Raw genomic sequence first — 22,015 nt, forward strand, 5'->3', positions numbered from 1 at the left:
AGCAACTGTCACCCTATCTGATGGTCCTAAGGGCAATATAGGGATAACTGGTTGGAACTAAATTTTTCTGTAACAAGCTATTAGACAAGGACATGAGAAATAGACATTTCTCAAGAATACAGTTACATTATAGAGTCTCTTCCATCCTTTCATCAACGTGTCTCACACGAACGTAAAACAATACACAGCAAGTATATCGAATATAATTTCAGAAGAGCCTTCTGACTTGACTTACAACCAGCTGTCGCACGCAATGAGTTCTCACTTATTGTCAGGCATCAAAGCAAGGCATACCACTGTGACCCTAATGCCAGATGAATGATGTCAGCAAGAAAAGCTTTGTCAGTATGTCAAAAAATTAAGCCATTCAAACTTCCATCAAGGGATATAGGAGGGGAAAAATTCTCTGATCTCTTTGCTTAAGATGAAACCACTCCATGTTCTTGCAGTCCAAAGGTTGTCTAAGGAACTGGGGGAAATGGAACAAGTTAGAAAGCATGGTAACAGAATATGTACATAAAGAAAGAATAAGTTACATTTTCCGTAATGATTCCCACCAACTCTATCAGCATTCCCTTTCTATACACAGCAAAACATTGTTCCTCTGCACATCTCCATCCACCAGCTCCCTCCTTCCTATGCAGGTGCTTGCAGCTTGGACCAGCAGTGGCCAACACAGTTCAAGGGCTTCTCTGCAGCTGGGGATCCAGTTCACAGGGGGCTGCATGGATTGGTGCTACCACATCATCCAGTTTCAAAGTTCATTAAGGAGCTGTGCAGACACAAAATCTCTAGAATATTCTCATTTCTGCTGCTCTCTCATCCATTATCTCTTGGTCTGAAGTGGGTGTAAACCACTCCTCCCCCAGTCCAAAAAAAAAAGGAATCAAAGATGCTTAGGGTCCTTCTGCAGAATCTGACCATTTCAAAATGACCACTTCATCATCTCCTTCAGCCTCTGTAGTGCTCCAATGGAACATTATCCTCAAAATCCAAGTACATTAGATGATCCGACCAGCAGACTGTGCCTAGGCATGCACAGCTCACCATGGCTATGCCTTGATGCCAGGCATTCACACTGGTAACCCATACAACACAGCTGTAGTAAGGTTTAAGGTCAGTCCTTGCAACCTACCATGAAGACAGGATCCAAGAAGAGCCAGCCATCCAGGGCAAACTTCGTCTCCTCACTTGTGGTGGATGAATCAACAGAGACAGAGGAAAAGCTCAGGATGGACACCTAATATCTGAGCAGCAATAAGGAATTACTTCCTGAATAACCTGCCATCCAGACCTCTCTCTGCAAGGGCTGCCCTCTGTGCTCCTACAAAGTCACTCATCACCCATAGTTCAAGCTAGAGGCAAGAATTTACACAGTCAACTTCTTTGCAGTCTTTCAGATATGAGTCAATGCCTCTTAACCGAGACATATGCCCAATATATGCCTGATACTTTGGACCAAACAACAACTGGCCAGGAAGCTTTCTGACCACAATTCATGGTCACAATTCCATTTAAAAGCAATCTGGCAATGGAAGTTTAACCTATAGCTATGCTTTGCCCTTTTCAGTAGGAGGAAGGCTGAATTCACTCCCATTCAAGCCACTAGGAAAATCCAGAAGAAACCTGATGGATTATGTAGTTTTAGTCTGGAGAAGAGAAGACTGAGGGGGGATCTTATCAATGCTTATAAATACTCAAGGGGTGGGTGCCAGGAGTATGGGGCCAGTCTTTTTTCAGTGGTACCCAGTGACAGAACAAGAGGTAATGGGCACAAACTTGGTCATAGGGAGTTCCATCTAAACATGAAGACGAACTTCTTTACTTTGAGGGTGGTAGAGCACTGGAACAGGCTGCCCAGAGAGACTGTGGAGTTTCCTTCTCTGGAGATATTCAAAACTCACCTGGACACATTCCCATGCAATCTGCTCTAGGTGAACCTGCTCTGGCAGGGGGGTTGGACTAGATGATCTCCAGAGTCCCTTCCAATCCCTATTATTCTGTGATTGTGTCATTTTTCTTCTCTTTAATACACCTAGAATTTTTTCTTGACTACTTTTACATCATATTTTGAGTGTAAAAACACCACAGTGCACAGAAAAAAATTTACAGATACTGGAATTTAAATTTATCTATTAAGTTACTAGAGTTTCAGAGCTATATCACATTCTATTATATACACATTAGCAGACAAAAATTGAACCCAGTGATTCTTTGTAGTCTTCAGCCTCCTAAAAAGAGTAGTAGGTGACTCAAAATTTATTTTCTATTCAGTTTCAAGTTCAGGTTAAGGAAACCTCCTATTACGGACATCACAAAGTAAATTTTATTCTTTCTGAGAAAAGAACTTCCTGTGCATGTTAAAATATGCCAAACGTCTAGTAACCCATATATCCTGTTCCTGCAGTTTGGGTAAATTTTAGGAATGTGTTTTCTTTTAATTGTTTAATTATATTCAGAGGAGCCATATTTTGGCAACTGTAATTCCCTGGTTTCTGGAGTAATTTCTTATAGGGCATACCAAAGGAGAGGAAAAAATAAGAATTTTAAAAAATGCAAAACACACGATTACCTGACAGATGTTAATGCATAGTAAAGGGAAAGAATTGCTGCTGCGCACGTGTGAACTCAACCAAAAGCAGAGACAGGGAAGTTAATGTGATGAGACAGCATTAAAAAAGTCAGATGGTCCTCAAGACAGTTGGCGGCTCTTACTGATCTGAGACGAATCTTCAAATGAAGCTTTGTTGGGCAGTTTCTCAGTGAAAAATTTCCAGGGGCCAGAGAAGGTAAGGCGTTGATGCTGATTTGTGAGGATAAACCAGTGATTGGCCAGAAAAGTAATTTTCCAATCATGTGAAGCATGCTAAAGTATCCTAAGAGACAAAGAGGCAAAACAGTTGTATTATTTTGCAGAACAATATTTTAATGTTTTGGGATGATCTAAAATTTTCAGTTTCATTTTCATCTATTCATACTTGGTAATAAATTCTATTCCTCTTAACTGACAAAAACAAATCTAGAATTTCCTTTTCGAAAATGTTAAAAAGGTGGCAAACAGCTGCATTTCAAACTGTGAGTGCCACTGGATTTTTAATTGCATGAAAATAAATGCCAAAATGCCTTATTTTCTGTAGATCTGAATAGAGCATGCAGTTTCTGGGATTGCATATGTATGGTAACTGCACGTGGAAATGATCAGAGAGCTAAACAGCTCTATGGTAGGGTGCTCAATTACTCACTGAAAAAGTGTGATGTAAGTTGGGCTGCGTGAGCCACATGTACCAAGAGCTTGGCTCAGACTACTTCTCCTGTTCAGGCACTGTTTGTACTGGAACATAATTAGTTTGTTACATTGTTCATATTCTAAACACTGTGAGTCTGTTACAGAGTTATGCCCTCTACACTCAATGTTCTCTTATCTGTTGTGCTCTTGTTCTTTATTACTGAGCCCAGAGCACTCTATTCCATCTGTCAACACCAAATATTATTTGTGTTATGTAAACCATAAAAGCAGGTTCAATCCTTTCTGCATTCACTGTCTGTATTTACCTCGTGATCTATGAATCCACTCAGAAGTGAATTACTACTGAACAGGCTGGTGGTTTGTGCTATAGCATCTATGCTACCTTTCAGGGTATCTGGATGGATATCTCAGTATGCAATTTACAAACATACATTATGATAAATTATGTGAAATTAATACTTTTCTTAAAAGGAATTTAAAGGAAGCGTATTCAAATGAAAAAAAAATTAAATATAAACAGGCTATTTATATTTTAGCCATTAGTGGACAAATGAAAAAAAATTAAACATATGGTGCTGGAAGTGTTTCATACATAGAATTTTAGTATTTTATGTAAAATATGTTGTTGTTATAGGATGTCACTTTAAATTGCTTAGAAAGTTTAAATTTTTTTTTTAAATCACCAAGTAATTTCAAAATTATTGTCCTTTGCTTTTATATGAAAAAGACAAGTTTGACATAGTAACACATTAAAAACTTGGTGGATGGCTTAGTAATGTGAAGGAAAGCATGCTTAGGAGTTTGTAATTCTTCTTTATCTTTAATAGTATAGATCTGAAGGTGCCTAAAACAAAACCTCAGCAAACAAAATAGAGTAGCAGATATAGAAAAAAAGTAATACAAGGTCACATTTCCATTTGATTTATTCAGACCATCTTTAAAGTCACTTGACTTTCAGTTAAGAGTAAGCAGTGTATGGTCACTTAATTGCACAGAAACTAAGTAGATTAGCATTGGCAGTATTTGATTGTGAAATCAAGTCATGAAATAACATTAGCCCTTGTTACGCGTTCTTAAAGAAGAATGGTGGAAAAACAGGTAGTTTAGCAACAATGCAAATGATGCCAGACAGAACCCAGACCAAAATTTCAATAGTGCATCATCAGCCTTTATAATACAAGGACTGTACAATCTGGGAAGTGTAGCCAGTATTAGAAAGAAACAATAAGTAAAGGTATATATCCCTATATAAGACTGTTCTGCATCATCTGTTTAGGCATCTGCAAATAAAAGCCAAATAGTTGTGAAAAGTTGCTGCAAGGGTATTTATGAAGTTTGCCTGGAGCTGGTTCCTCAGTAGTTGAGGTGACAAAGGCAACTAAGAAAGCAATGAAAAAGGCAATGAATGCATTTAGAAAGTGTATTAAAATTAAAATTATTAATTTAAAAGCTAAGGCCTCTCTGTACATTTCCTAATTCAGTCAGAAGAATTTATAAGGGCAGTCTTCTGTATTACCGTTCCCTTGCAGTTAAAGGTTGCAAATAACACTGTGATACTGTTGTCCATCCTGTGCTTCATTTTTCATTATTATTTCCGTTTAAACACACAAGTCGTTACTATATGCAGTAATAATAAAAAGATGTCTCTAAATTGTAAGACAAGTTTCTCTTTAGTAGAAAAATTCCATCTTCAACTCTAGCAAACCACCCTATGAAGGCCAGCTGCCCTGCAGCACCCTCTCCAGCCAGTCAGCACATCTTGCTCTTACTCATGCTTGGTGGTTATTGATTAAGCTTTTTTTTTATCTGTTGAAAAACCTGCTCCAGCACTCAGCAGGCATCCCCCCAAACACACTTCTGTTAGAAGAAAGGGACCAAACTTTGCTTTTTGTGCTAATCTTCTTCCACCACCGTCTCACAGTGTCCAGGTTGCTCTAACATCAGTGTGCACCAGTTCTCCCACTGACAGAGGCTGCTACACTGCACCACCAAGCCCTTCCTCAGGGCTGGTTCCCCAAATTCTGGCACTACCAGTGCAGCAAACCAGTTGACTACTACCATGGCCAGAGAACTAGACACAGCCAAGCTGAATATACCTGAGATGCCTGTAAAGATAGCTGCATGCAGAAAAGAATAAATCCACAGCTGAGGATCCAGAGGAGGACCTCTGCTACCAGTATCCTGTGACTCCCAGCACTATTAGGACCAGTATGATGTATCTGACAGAATGCCTACAGCATTATACTGCACTGCCGGCCACTCTCAATCTACGAGGACTTCTCCCTCATGAGTACCAACTCACAGCCAAACATTTCAATTTGGACAGACCTTAGAAAGGAATTAAACCCAGACACTATGCAGGATGAACAATTACAGATTTCTTGGCTGTTCACACTATTTTGCATCCAGGAATTCTCTGCAGGAATAGATGATTTAAAACAGTGTTTTCATGAATAACACTGAACACAACAAGGAAAGCTAAAACAAAACCACAAGATGGATAGAAAACCTTTGCTAACTTAAAAATGCATGTGTCCCAGATTGATTGGTTAAAGCTTCTTTTCCTTAGCTTGTGGTGCATTTTTAAATGACAAGGCATCAGTCTTTTTGTGTTATAAGCAGGATTGTCAGCAGGAGAAGCCAACCTCAGATTCATTCTTTTAATCACTTTTGGACAGAGTACATTTCTGTAGCATGTTCTAACAGTTTTGAGTACAGCTGGGTGAAAATTAATTTCATACTGTGTTCTGTAATTATAGCATCATTTCACTTGGAGAAAATATTTTCAATGAAGATACCAACTTCTACAGAATCTTTTTGAACACAATTTCAGCAACTCCATTTCAGTGGTCTGTTACGGGCTTGAGTTTTTCTTTCTTGACCTGAGGAAATACGATCTCTCCTAGCTTTCAGTGCTGGACTATGGGACCTGTAATATTTCTCCAAGTGCTCAGACCATTTTTTCCAGAAAGGCATATCTTCAACCCAAATGGGCTAAGCAAATTTTGGACATAAATTTCTTCACTTGCACCAACTTATGCAACACCTACTCCTAATCATGCCAGAGGAGAAAAGCAATGCAAATGCAGAGAGCTGAGCAGCATAGTTGAGGCTGCACCAAACCATTATAGAATCAGCCTAGTGAAGAAGCTAAAGGTGGACTTCTACTTTATTTCAGATCCAGCCAGGCCAGTATGAGAGATAGGTACCCCAGCTGCCAGCTGGGGCAGTGCATTCTGCAGTGGGGGAGAAGCTTGCCTCCAGGTGCTCCAAGATTAGTGTCAAGCAAAATCAGCAGTGGTTAGAGTTATCTTGGCATGTTTGCTTTAATAAGATAAGAGAGCAACTGCATTACCTGCTCGACTGGCAGAGAAGTTGAATCAAGAATGAAGAGTCAGGGGCCAGACAGTTCTTTCATTGGCACAGATGGACCAAGAAAAGAAGATTGTCTTATGCAAGAGTAGAGATGCCCTTGATCCCTTCAGCATTGTTCCTTTTGAGTTAGACAGATCATAAATCTCATTTAAACTTAACATGTACAACTTTACCGTTATTCAAACTGAAGTCTGAAATCCACTGCCTGAAGTCAAGTAGTGGGCTGCACATGTATCACAAGGGGTACTAGAATTCAACAAGCAGATGAGGTTGTGTCAGCCCTGGAAACTGTATTTGTTCTACCTGTGACAAATATGGAATTAGTGAAGTAGCAATGGACAACCCAACCACATATAAATGTATTTATAATATATGTAAATATAGTACAAATATTTATGTGTGCACAGTTGTTATTTTTATAGCACACTTTTATCATAAAGATCCTTTTTTAAAAATGCCTTTTTGGCCAACTTTCAAATAGTGTAGTATGGTAAATAATTCATAATTTCTTTTTATCAACCATATTAATTTTAATTTATTTTTATAAATAGCTCTCTAATATATTACTAACCTACTACTTAGCTGGTAATAAAAGAACACTGTGTTCTGTAGCATGGTCCCACAGAATAAAATGAACTTTAAGTATGAAAAAAATAGTTGAAAATAGTGAATGCAAGCCAAGAAAAGTATTGCTGCTGTGAAGAGAAATACAGACTTATCATTTTGCTTTTTAAAATCCTTTTTCTCAAACTTAAAACATATTGGAAAAGGGAATACGCTAAACTAATCAACCAAATAGAAGAAGCAATTCTTTCTATTCCCAGAAGGGACTGGGTATAAGACAAAACTGGATGTAGAAAGAAATTTAGGTGGGACATAGAGCAGGAGAATTGATACGCATTTAAAACAAAGTTTGGGGGTAGACTGTAGTTTCAAAAAGAGGAAGAATAATTCATCGTCTCATTTATTCTTTGCTAAGAATTAGGGTAATCAGTGTAATAGCTACACATTTTTAGGAGAAGCAAGGAATAGGTATTGTATGCAAAAGGGACAATGTCCTGGAGACTTTTGTACCATGAGTGACAGCATTAAAAAAAATTGCCCAAGCCTGTGGTTGCAAAGCAAACTTCCAAAATGCAAATAATACCGTGGACCTGAAACAATGATTCAGGACCAGTTCCTCCTATCAGTCTCAGCAGAGAAATTGTTTCTTTCTTACTTAGTAAAACATACATAAAAGGAGAGGAACAACCCCTTTGTGATGTCTGTTCTGCCTACTGTGACTAGAATCCCATGATGGTGTCAAAAGTAGACAGAGCTTAGTTTGTTTGGAGCAGGAGAGTACAGGTTTTTTTATTATTTCAAAACTGGTCCATGGTCAGAGCAGTAGAAATTTGCATTGTCCCCACATGACATGTGTTTATAGCGAGTTTAGGACTAAGGATCAGGTGGTTTTTGGCCTCAGATCACAAAAGCATAACCCTTTTAATTCAGTTGGTGACTGGTACCTTTCATCACAGCAAGTGAGTGTCCATCTTTGCTTGAAACTTTAAGTGATTAACATAGTTTTAAGCATATTTCAAAATGGCAGAAATAAGACGGAGTGCTATGATGATCATGGAAAAAAGTCGCTGACTGGATCTTCAATCACACATTATAGCATAAATGGGCATCACACAATCATTCCAAAATATTAGCATAAAACCCACACAGCAATGAACTATAATTCAAGCCATGTGAAATCACAGGAACAAACCACAATAGATCATACACCATATTAAAAAAAAAAAAATTCAAACAATTCTATTGGCTTCATCACTACTCAGAAAAACATAGCTGACTTTCTTAGAATTGCTTAATCTAACTGTCATATCCCTGAAGATGTAGCCACAGATATCAACATGTGCTGGCAACTCTTAGACAATATAAGCTCTCCAAGAGTATTGAATCCATAACCTTGGTACTGACACGTGGCAAAACATGGGTTACCACATCTCTGCTCTTATTTTGTAAGCCATGCTAACTGGATGAAACAACTTTGCATACACAAAGCCTGTCACCTCACACCATTGTTTTACTGGGTAGACAGCTCCTCAGACTGATTATCTGTGGTTACACTGCCTGAAACAGTCACACCGTTGGGTACTTCTTCCTTTTTGCCTGTAACAGATCCCAGGTATACTCCCGGTATTATTAACATTGCCCCTGCTAACAACCACAAGAAGGACAGCATTTGCAGGATGAGTAAGGACAGCGGAAAATGACCAGGTTGTTTACTGTTGCATCTCAACAGGGACTTGTTGGCTCTATTTTCATTGTAAAAAAAGAGAATTGCCCCATCCAAACCTGAGATTTTGTTTTATGCACAAGCTGTGGACCCTAGCAAATCAAAGAGGTTTGTAGACCCCAACCAGAAGTAACACCTGATCAGAGCCACTTAGTCCTTCTGGACTACTTACTTCACAGCACTTGGCGTGAAGACAACAAAAGATAAGGATTTTACATGCCACATTTTGATCATATTAACAAGTCTTTTAAGTAACAGATCCAGCTTCCACCTGCAAATGATATTCTGGAAATGGAACAGGTGTAGTTTTACCACTTTATAATGTCTCTGGGAGAAGAATGATAATAAAGACACTCGCTTTGCACAGATGCCACCTCCTGTAACAGAAGGACAATGATGGGATGGTAATCACCAGGCTAATATATGGTCCATGAAGTCCATTAACAGCTGAACAGCTACCAGTGCAGACATCTTTAGTAGGCACTGCACTGGTTTCTGGAAAGGGCCCTAACGTCCACATGCAGCTTTAATAACAAATGGAGCTACACATAAACTGTGGAGTGAATTCAACAACTGAGAACACTGTCCACAAAGTAACATGAAATATTATATACTTCAGCTTTCTAGCAATATCATTCAGCATTTCTTATTCTTACCTCACCTTTGCAGTTGATTCTTTTACTCTCTGGTCAATTTGCCTGTCGAGCTACAAATCAGATTACATCTCACTTCCACATCAGGTTCCCATCCCCTATACAAAGGAAAGTATTCATCTCTAATTCAAAAAACACAAATATTTCTTTTAGCATTTCAAACTTTTAGAGAAACGTCTGCCTTTGATGCCTGATGAGACAATTCACCTCCTTGGCTTCCTTTTGCTCAGGCATGTGGCCATTTACTTTCAGCCCATCACTATCATCCTACATTTTCTCAGCTTTTTGGTCAGTGAATTGAAAGACAGGGGTCAACTCAGCTCACATCCTTGAAAGGTGGCTGTGTTCTTTAACCCACACAACATCACCTTATTAAAGATTTAGTAGTATGAATAGTAAATCTTATCAAGAGGCCAGTAGCCTACAAGACTGTAGCTGTTGGTTTATCTGGATCTTGGGTGCAACTCCAAGATCTGTGGAACTCCCCAGTACAATAACTCAGTACTACATGTGGGAGAATATAAAGTCAGTGCAATTACTGTGGGGTCCAGAAATCAATGAGTAAGTCTTCTCAGGAGGGAGCAACATTATGGCAGCTGTTCCACAACCCAGGGTGGGATTGGTTCAGTAATGCTGATAGAGGTTAAACACACTAAAAACCTCACTTGCTCATTAAAATAAGCATCTGTGACTGGGTATGCTCACAGCAAGTAGAAAAATCATGTATCCTTTCCACACAGATACTTTTCAGAGCACATGAAAAATTATGGAGTCCCTACTCTTTCTACTTCTACTCTTACACAGCAGTGCTCTACAACGCTTTCCCAAGTCCGGGAAAATCCATACCTACTATAGCAACAGAGTCGTATCTTATGATTCTTGCTATCCTCATAGATTTTCTTTCTTGTGTCTCTGACAAGAGGCTTTTTTTGACCAATGTGAATGATGACTTAATGGTCCAGTCAGCTGATTTGCCACCGTTTCAATTTCCTTCCTCATACCAGTGAATGAAAACTGGTGGTGCTCCTTTTCAGAGGTTCATACAGTTTTTCTGTTTCCCAGTGTAAGTTAGGCAGTAGGTTATGTAACACGAATTCATGTTTCATAAGTGCAACTTTCCGTACAGCCAGAGATTTGAAATGACAAGATAAGGACACCGGATTGATATAAGTTACTACACAGCTTTAGTGATCTGTACACAGTTTAGATCTATACACAGCAAACCTTAAGTAATTCAAGACTGGGTCCAGATTCAAATCCCTGTTTTGTAAGCGTAGAAGATCTTTTCAACAACTGTGATCTGACTTTGGAAGAAATTTAAAAAAAAAAAAAAGTCCACCTTCTTGCTTCATGAAAAACATTTTGACACAGTTGTTCATACTAAAATATAAATAGTATTCTCATGGCATATTAGACATTCAAGCCAGCATTAAAGTCTCCAACCAAAATCTCTGCATTCCCAACAGATTAAACTACATTATGTCGCAAAGTTTTTGTAATTAAATTGTATTGAATAATTCTACTGTTTGCCAGTTATCAGCATTTCTTATAAGCATGTTGTTTGTGTCTACTGGAAGTCCCTCAGTGTAGACCATGTCCTGTAGCACCGCCATCTGAAATTCCAATTAGAAAAGATAAAATAAAATTAAAAAGAGTTTACAGATTTGGATTCTGACAGACCGAGGACAGAAGCTGTGGGGACTCTATGGAAAGTTTTCGACCAGCTGCTTTCTTTCTCAGACCAAGGAAGTTCCAAATCTCCATTTCCTGTTGTCAGTGGATCACTCCTGCCATTATTTCAATGAATATATCCTACATGACTACTGGAAATACTGCTTGCCAGGTTTCCTAAGTAATTCCCGAAGCCTCATTCTCATTTCTTCCTTAGTCCCTCCCTTTTCTCCACGTAGTAAGGGAACTGCTTAGCTTCTTTTGGGTTATGATTCATATATAAATTATTGCATATTGCAATAACACCTTTTTTCTTTTTTCTAAATATAGCGTCTCCTTGAAGCCATAGTCAAAATATACTTCATGACTGGTCTAAAGCATTCCCCACAAAAGCTAAGTGTGGTCTTTTATGGCCTCTCACAACTTCCTACTACTTCTTCATTTTGCCATCAAGTTCATTAACAATTCAACAATGATTTCTGTGGCACTCCTTGAATCACAGCATCACAGAATCACAGAATGATAGGGGTTGGAAGGGACCTCTGGAGATCATCTAGTCCAACCCCCCCCCACCAGAGCAGGTTCACCTAGAGCAGATTGCACGGGAATGCGTCCAGGCAAATTTTGAATATCTCCAGAGAAGACGACTCCACAGCCTCTCTGGGCAGCCTGTTCCAGTGCTCTACCACCCTCAAAGTAAAGAAGTTCCTCTTCATGTTTAGATGGAACTCCCTATGACCAAGTTTGTGCCCGTTACCTCTTGTTCTGTCACTGGACACCACTGAAAAAAGACTGGCCCCATCCTATTGGCACCTACCCCTTGAGTATTTATAAGCATTGATAAAATCGCCCCTCAGTCTTCTTCTCCAGACTAAAAAGGCCCAAGTCCCTCAGCCTTTCCTCCTAAGAAAGATGTTCCAGTCCCCTAATCATCTTTGTAGCCCTTTGCTGTACCCTCTCCAGTACCTCCCTGTCCTTCTTGAACTGGGGAGTCCAGAACTGGACACAGTACTCCAGATGAAGCCTCACCAGGGCAGAGTAGAGGGGGAGGATAACCTCCCTCTTTGTGTCCTCTCCCTTCTTTTCCCCTTCAAAATGTCTCATTCTATGCAAATTTTAGAGACTCTGCATTTCACCCTCTTTGATACCTTTGATGCTGTGGACAATGGAAAAAATCCTGTATGGAAGGTTTGTCACCATTTGTATTTCATAGCTTGATCTTCTGTTTCTGCTCTTCCTTTTGTTCCATCAATTCCCGTTTCCATAGATCTTTCTTATTTCAGACCCTTTTGATTTGAGATCTTGGCAAATCATTCAAACTCCAAGCTGGTATCTTCTCTTCCCTCCTACTGTCCTACCCCCACCCCAATTCTGTGCTAACAGTAACAGCAGATTAAACCAACTAGGTAACACGTTAATGTTAAGAATATAATTAAAAGCCATTAAAAGGTTTTGGTTAGCTTTCTTCCCAGTTTTTAAAAGTAAATCAGTACATTTTAATTATGAAAATAATATATTGCCTGTTTTTAAGAGAAGTGCTTAGCTAAAATAAAACTATAGCCACAAGGATATTAACACAACAATCTGACTATGCACAACATATTTGTTATTCACAAAATTGTCATACCATAAAAAATGCAGTGAATGAATAATACAAGAAATTCTAATATCTTCTGTAAGGTAACACAGGTACTAAGAATTATTTTATCATTATGTATAACATATTACACATCTTTATTTTTCTTTCTAAAGATTATTTTTTTCTGTGAACTGTTCGAAAACTGACTTCGACTAGTGGTTTTTAATCCACTCTAGGATACACCATTCTTTAGATATGGTCTAGTTATTACCATGCCCACCTCACAGCATTCCTTTATATGTAATTTTTAAGGTCACTTACCTTATATCATAGAATTATTTTAACATGTGGTATTATTGTGGAAATTTTGCTAGGAAAAATAACTATAATAGGACTGCCTTCCTCTATAGCAGCAGAGTGATATACACTTAGCAGAAGCCATGACTTTTAGACAGAAATGCATAACAATGGACATTTAACAAAACTAATTATTAATTATTTAGCAACACAGAACTATCGAACTGAGTATGCAAATTTACACTATACTAATAGAGAATTATCAAGGTTTCAAATTTAGCAATACTATAAAAAAACAAAGTTATAAAAATAACTGATTTTTTGGTTCACTGGCCAAAGCAAAGAGAAAAAAAGGTATTTTTCAGAACCAGTCTGATGATAAAACCAAATTATTTTGAGGTTAATCAAAACATTTAATTCTGTTCAAAGTGTTTCTTTTTCTTGTGTTTAAGCCACTATTAAGCTTTGCAATTTTTCAAATAGTATGTCATTTCAAAACCAATAAATACTGAAACATTTTGACACATCTTAGCTAGGGTTTCTTCCCACACACACTCTGAAGAAAACTATTCATAGCATTCAACCCCAAACCGTAAATAACTGAATCTTACAAAACTGTGACAATTCAAAGAATCTGGGAAATTCCTGATAGGGCTGGAAAGTTAAACAGTAACATGGGTTTCTCTAACAGTGGAGAGTTTCAGAGAGAAACTTCTAAATTGAAGGAAGTAGAGAAATTTTTAGCAGAGACCTGTGCCCACGTCTCCTACTACCAGGTGTTACCTTAACCAGTAAAATATAATTTATGCTTATTTTCTACACGAATCTCAATTTTTTTTCCCAAAAAGTAGCTCATCTTTATAGAAAATCTAACTTTCTTAGAACTTTTTCCTGGGAAGCTGCTGGTTCAACTCCCTTTAGTCAAGAGAAAGAACTAAATCTAGGCTTCTTATTTTTTTTATTAGCCGTTTGGTGCTGTACTAAAGTACATTTTCAGTATTAGCAGTAGCAGGATGCACTATACATACTCAGAAGAGGCAAGTCAGTAATTCAAATAGCACTTGCATGCTGTTTTTAAGTAGCTGGCATTACAGAACAGCACGTTGTTGCAATCCGGCACAATTGTTTCATGCAGGATATTTTCAAAGAAAGACTGTTGTTACGAAAGCCTCGGAAATTATGCTAGCTTTCATAAGTTGAGAACTTCACTTATATAGCTAGTTTATCTTGCATGATGTAATAATAATAGCCTTAAATTAAATCAGAAGCAGGTTAAAGTGAAATATCAGACTGTACATGGAATATTGATAGAATATATTTATTACCACAGACTGAAAGTCTAGACAGCAGTAAAGGTAGATTAAAATAGTACCTCTCTCAAAGAATAAAAATAACAGTGTGCTCATAAAACCTATGCAAGCAAGGAACAAGAGTCTTTGAACGAGTTACAGAAGGTAGCAAGCAATGAATTTCACAGGAACTGCAAAAAAGAACAAAATTTCAAACCACTACAATCACTAAAAGTAACAAAATAAAGAATTGCAAGTATATTCTCTTCTCAAGCAAAATGGCCACTTAAATCAGTGGAAACTTTATCTAGGGAAAAACTTGAAGTACTGGAACAAATTGAGTACGTATTTTTGAAAAGCTCATTGAGAAAGCAAGAAGAAATTATTTGGTATTTTCAAGGTACCAACAAAATCCTTACAGGGAATTGTTTTGAAAGCTTCAAATTACTTTTTTTTTTTCCTCTTTGCACAGTTTGCATACAGACTTAGCAAAATGAAGGCGATAATGACTAATTAAGTGAAGATGAAAGAATAAAACCAGGCCTCAAAAACCTTTTATCCCCCGGTCTAAATAGTATTTTAAAATAATGACTCACATCCGAATTCAAGTGTCATTAAGGTAAAGTGAGGGCATTCCCTTGAAGCAGAGCTTTAGCATAAATTTGGCCCTGAAAAAGAGTTGTGAGAGTATTTCTGTGGAATCCAGGCTGCTGGAGCGTGACTGCAGGGACAGCAGGCAGTCGGTGCTGGGATGCTTCTCCAGCTCTACGTCCAAGTCAGCCCCATGGCTCAATAGCCTCAGATAACCCATCTCATCATTACTAGGTGGAGGTAAAGTGAAGGTTTCCATCCATCTTTTGAGGAAAGTGGCTGTGATCAAGCCGTGCCAGAAGTAGAGAATGAACTACAGGCAGCTACATATTCACCCCTACTTTAAGCCGCTCCCCCAGCTAGGCCTGCAGCAGCAGACCCCAACTCATCCCCAGACTAGCAGCTGTGCTTCCTGCAGTCTCCATGATGGAAATTTCAAGTTTTTAAGCTGTGCAGAGCATAAAAAGCAAGATGTTTGCCGTTCATGGCTAAGGGAGTGTACAGAAAGGGGCACTCTCCTCACTCCCTTTATTTTCTTGATTTATAGGAAACTCCAGTGATGCCTAACACTGTTATTTAGATTCTGTCCTAAAAAGTACAGTTGTTCACATTGCTCTTTATCCACCCACTCCAACAGTAGCCATGGTAGAACTCCCACTTCAATACAGACAGTCAATTGCCCTGCATGTTGTCTCTCTTCTTCCTTTATGGCTTGACCTTCAAGAGAATCACTAGGGTCTTAAGACCACAAAAGGACAGGCCAGCACAATACTTTGTTGATAATAATTTTGTTCCAGATTCCTATTCTTGACACAAAGCAGCAAAATGAAATCTAGTTGCCTGGCACTAATTTTCTATTGAATACCCAGGAAACCTAACAAAGAAAAATCTAATCCTCTGATATCTTGCAGACGTCTACATATGTCTTCTCCAAGACTGAACCATTGCCACAAACCTGACTAAATCCAAAGCTAAATAACTGCAACCAATAATAAATTCAAGCAATGAAAGGGGACCATTCCCTCTCAATTCAACACGTATAGATAGGAAAACAGAGGATTTACATTAATATGTTAAAGGAAAAGCAAAAGAGACAACCCTGCAAGAGTAAAACAAGGTGGTTAGGATATGTAATGCAGAGAATCTGTCTCTAACTTGCTGCTACTTGTAACCTAACCTCAAAGTGAACTCCAACTTTTATTTTACACATGACACAACTATCTCGTGTAACTAACCTGTGTAAGGCATCATAAATATAAAAAGATGAGTAAGGCACACCAGTATTTTAGTAAGGTACATGAAGTGAAAGTTTCAAGAACAGCCACTGCCAAAGAGATTAAAAAGATTTCAAAATCATCCCTAAGTCTTCAAGGCATACCTTGAATTAAATGCCCAATGTGCAGCACTTGACTCTTGCAGGATCTCAGTGTGGTGAAACCATGATTCTTCATCTGCTTCAATAAGTCATTTTCTTTATTGAGGTCTTTCCTACTTTTCCATTAAAATCCCCATGGAGAAAAACTGAAAAAATGTTTACAAACTCCCTTACCTTCAAGCTATTAAAATCAGTTCCTTATATGCCTGAGGTTAAACACATACAAAATATTTGCAGGATTAGGGATTTAGAGAACCACTGGGTAGCTATAAAAACTGTTTTAGCACTTAGTGAAAAATGAGCTTTAACAACAAGGTGAAAAGGAACATTCTAGTTAATGGCTTGCTTTTTTGAAATAAGAGATGATAATTCCCACTATCATTTTATGAGGCAATGATCAGATTTTTGAGAGCATGGGCTTGACATTCCAAATCTGCACCATAAAGCCTCACTGCTACAGCTGACAATTTACTTTCACTTCTTTTCCATTCCCATGTTTTTCAAAAAGAAAAGATTCTTACTTTACCAAAATGGCTACAATATAAAACCAAAAATGTTTAGCTATTAGACCATGTTACCAGCAAGTCGTTTTTTATCTTTTAATTTTTCCATGGAGCTGCAGTTTGATGGATGCAGAATTTTTCTCCTGGGACATTTCAGAAGTACCAATGGAAAGAACTACTGAATTCTTCAAGGGCTTAATAACTACTTTGAGAATTCAGTTTTTAAATTGTGATCTATCCAAACCATCTGCTCCAGCTGAGACAAATGGCATCTTTTTGGTCTAGTTCTGAACTTTCGAAATTACATTTGAACTCCATTATAATCACCCAATATTTGAGCCTTAAAATTCATACTCTCATTCTCACTACTTACGATGAACAAATCTTTCATCAATCCATTACATTAAATTGATACAGCTGACATGCAGAGACATTTTAATCGCGAACAATTGTGAAACAATATAGACAGTATGTAAGTCCATAAATGAATAAAAAGTATTTGTACCAATCTAAAAGAATAAATATCTGATAGTTTTGTATAGACATACACATTACACAAGTATAGCTACAATTAAAACATACTTCTGTAGTCAATGCTTAAAACCAAAAAAACAACAACAAAAAAACAACAGTTGAGTATCCGTCTATGGAGCTAGTTAAAACAATTGAGGGTATTGCCCCAAGCTAGTCTCCCACCTAGCACCTCCTGGCCTGCAGTAACAGGTTGGGTAAGCATTTCTTATCTGCTTCCCTGCAAAGACACCACAGCTTAAACAACCTTCAGGTGAACTTTAAAGGCTGATGAAGGGAAATTTAAGCAAAGGCAACTAAACTTGCACAGTAACAAGTGAGAAGTTTTCACACGATCCCCTTGCCAGGTCCAGTTAATAAGTGTGGTGATCTGCATCTGGCCTTTTTATACCATGGCAGATGCTTCTAAGCAACTGCTTTTTGTAGTTCCCCTTTATAAACTTACACCAAAATACTGTAACTACAGTATTACAGGACAATTACAAACTTGTGAGACGGTGATGATGTTAAGAACAGCAAAACCAGAAACAGCTTCAAGATACCACCCTACCCCTTCTTCAGCCATTAATCTCTTTCTCTTGGAGTTCATCATCCCCACTGAAGATCTGCCAGACAAGGAATGCTCACACAAAGCACCCTTCTTCAGTACAGCCAGTGAAATCAGATCGCTTAGGCTGATCATCTGTTCCACTCTCAGCTATTGCTGCAGCAATCCGGCTTCTCCGGGTCACTTAGACAAATTTTAAGCTTTGCATATATCATTCTTGCAAAAAGTCATTCTACACTGTAACAGTACAAAGCAGTACACAAATAACTACATATTGACTAATGTATTGAATCCATAGCTAGCACTAACTAGATACAAAGCTAAGTATTAATAGGTATGAATATGTTCACTATCCCAGATAAGACATATACTAGGTGTCGTGGTTTAAGCCCAGCTGGCAACCCAGCACCACACAGCTGCTTGCTCACTCCCCCCCTGCCCCAGTGGGATGGAGGAGAGAATAGGAAAAGTAAAAGCGAGAAAACTCGTAGGTTGAGATAAAAACAGTTTAATAAGTGAAATGAAATAAAATAAAATTATAATAATAATTGTAATGAAAAGGAAAACAACAACAACAACAAAAAACAAGAAAGGCAAGTGATGCAAATGAAAACAATTGCTCACCACCCTCCAACCGATGCCCAGCCCAAGCAGCTGTCCCCCGGCCAGCTTTCCCCCTAGTTTATATGCTGAGCACGACATCATATGGTATGGAATATCCCTTTGGTCAGTTGGGGTCAGCTGTCCCGGCTGTGTCCCCTCCCAACTTCTTGTGCACCCCCAGCCTACTCGCTGGTGGGGTGGTGGGAGAAGCAGAAAAGGCCTTGACTCTGTGTAAGCACTGCTCAGCGGTAGCTAAAACATTCCTGTGTATCAATACTGTTTTCAGTACAAATCCAAAACACAGCCCCATACTAGCTACTATGAAGAAAATTAACTCTGTCCCAGCCAAAGCCAGCACACTAGGATCACTGCCTGGTCAGCAAACACTGACAGGTGGGGAAAGACAGGACACTGACTCTCCTTAGGACAGGCTGGACCTCTGGGTTGCAGAATCATTGTTCTCATTCTTCTTAAAATTAAGTTTATTGCATCTTCATGTTAGATCTTTTCCTCTTGAATACTTGACCTGCTATCTATGATATCTCCAAAATTACACTTATAAATTTTTACTTTTCTTACTTTATGTGGCTTCATCTCAAGTACTTTCTCACTCCTTAACAAGATTTTTCCCATTGTAACTGATCCGAGTTCACACAGCTGAGCTGGACTAAAAAGGCTCGAAGCCCAGCTGAACCCCAAGGCTTGAGGGTGGAGGAGCTGGGAAGCTGGCCCACAAACCTTTCTAGGAGGAAGCTTAAAAGCTAGTCCAGATCTCTGAAATATTTATGTCCCTTGCTGGTATCACCTGTGACTTTAGCAAGACAGTTTCAGCTCCTCTAGCCTCTGTATCACAATGAATCAGAGTAACGATATTTAAGATCTCGAGCTGGAAAGCACAACAGAAGCCCTGTTACTGACACATGCCGCTCTTCACAACATGAATTCAAAGTTTCCTGGAGTAGCTCCATCTTCAAATATTTGTTTTTATACACACCAATGAAAAATCAATTATATTACTGAAACAGAAAGCGTTGATGAACAAAGGCATCACTAATCATCTCTGAGCTTTTTCAAGATCAAATGAACTTCTATTAGAGGTAAGCTCTTTCTCAGAACTGAAAAGGGCAATCACATTTGTAGGAAACGGAGTTGTTTCAGCATCATTCCCCTCCTCCTATCTGTTTGCAATACCAGATGGAGATTTACTTGAGATGAAGGGACAGGGAGAGTGAGGGACAAGCTAAGGAGAAAGCAGGTAAAATGCAGTACATTTTTAAATACTGGTAACATAGCTGTAGGCTGAACAGCTTAAAGTAAATGAGAATATAGCAGTAGAAGTAGAATACAGTAGAAAAATGGGCAACATGCGTTTCTCCACATAACAGCTTTGTTGTTGAAAAGAAACCAAATGTTTCAGAAGAGTGTTTCCCCTCAATGGAGTTGAACTCAAACTTCCAGAATACACAGACCACAGCTGCAGGCCTGATCCAGCCAGAAGTATGCAATTAATCATCGCAGTAACAACTGTATCAATTGAACCTCCTTTACAGAGTCTATTAAGTTCCAAAAACTGGGGTCTGATAATATTTTAAATAATGCTAGTAATAAAACTTCTGCTTCATTTGTATTAACCATAGGCTAACTTTTTTCCTTACTCCACCGTATAGCCGAGATTCGTGTTTCCCAGTCTCTCAATTATTTCATAAATAAAAACTAACAACTAATACTCTCACTGATAGCAGATGTACCTCTGACATCTTGCTGCCCATCCCAGCATTGTGGGGCTCTCATCATTTCACACGCAGCAACTGTCTTTCCGTGGCTACAGAGGCGTAGGAAGGCAGGGGGTGGATGGCTCGGTGTGTGCGCAGAACATCCTTCAACACAGGGGCAGTGGCAAAAAAATGGTGCCCACCCAAGCCCAGGACATAAACAAACACAGCAGATGGGGGGACCAAACCAGGTCTAACCATAGTTAATGTGTGCTTTCATGGGTCTTTCTCCATCAAAGCATCAAGTACGTATTCATTTTAAGACACAGTCAAAAGTAATCATGATGCTTTGGTGAATTAACTTCATAATACATAAAAGAAGACTTTGGGACACTGTAACCCAAGTTATCTGTCAAAGCTCCTTCCACAATCATGGAAAGAATTAGGCCCATCACAGGGGATCCAAAACAACCAGCAAACTGTGAAACTGGCTTCTTGTGTAGCCAGGAGGAGTTCCAGGAAAGAGCCTCCAGAAAACCTCCCCACGCATGGGCTGGATAATAAAATCCATTCAAAGGAAAGGAATTCCTAAGAACTGATGGTATTAAGAACTCAAAGACTCAGACCTTTGGAAAACAGAGTAAGGAGATGAAGACGGATCCATCTCCTATCTCTCCTCCAACACTGTCACTGAGGACAAGGCACAACCAGGAGGGCTGCGTCAGGGCTCTGTACAGGCAGTGACCATGAAGGAATAACCTGTGTTGAGAAAGCAGAGACTGTCGTGCACTGAGGAGGACAGGACGAACAGGAGGTGCAGCAGGTGAAGGCAGAGGTGACGGCTTGGTCTGAGAACAGCACACGAGGTGCATACTCCTTTTACACAGACTCAGTTTTCTGTCAGACATCAGCTTTGGTAAATTCTCCCAGAAGCTGCCCTAAATCAAATTCCAGGACACATCAGTAATGTCCTGCACTTGATGCCGCCAAGGTCCCTTGGAACCATGCCCTGAAGTTACTCCACATGTTATCTATCGAGTTTTGTATCCTAGAGGAGAAACAGTGCTACTTGATGTGTGGCTAATCAAACAAATCGGTTCCAGAAATGATGGTCACCAGAAATGGATCTAGTACAGAGTGGCCGATGCCTCCTGTCTGATCAACAAACTTTTGAAAGGAGGAAATTAAAAGATGCAGATATAAACATCTGCAGGGTTCTGAAGTAGGCACCTAGATTCCACCTCAGTCCCATTTTAGGAGGACAAACCTCTGTGGGGACTCATCTGTATTCCCTAACAGATCATAAAATATACACGATATTTCCCAGCACCAGCTGGCTCAGTAGGAACGTTCAGTCAAGCTTCTCCCAGACAAAAGCCAGCCATCCTCGTTTGGCAGCATGAAAACACTGAACACATTTGTGCGGAGAGTCTTCCTTCCAAATCAGTACACTGCAGAACCAGGTAGCATGTGAGCCTTGTCCAGATGTGTGAAGATACTAGGTATTTGACACAACATCATCGTATTTCTGCATCCTAAACAGTGCTTTATAAAAGCACTGGTTTTATACATCTTCTTTCAGCAAAGCTTGTATCTAAGTTGTACTGCAGCAGGACAACATGCATACTAACTTGGGACTGGTTTCCAATAGGCTGTGAAATTACCAGAAGTACTATCATTCATCTCAAATAAAGTGGAATCATGATCATAAAGCACCATTCTAAACTGAAAGGCTCTAGGGGAAAACTTTCCAGA

This window comes from Gavia stellata, chromosome 10 (genome assembly GCF_030936135.1).
Source record: "Gavia stellata isolate bGavSte3 chromosome 10, bGavSte3.hap2, whole genome shotgun sequence".
Lineage (NCBI taxonomy): Eukaryota > Metazoa > Chordata > Aves > Gaviiformes > Gaviidae > Gavia > Gavia stellata.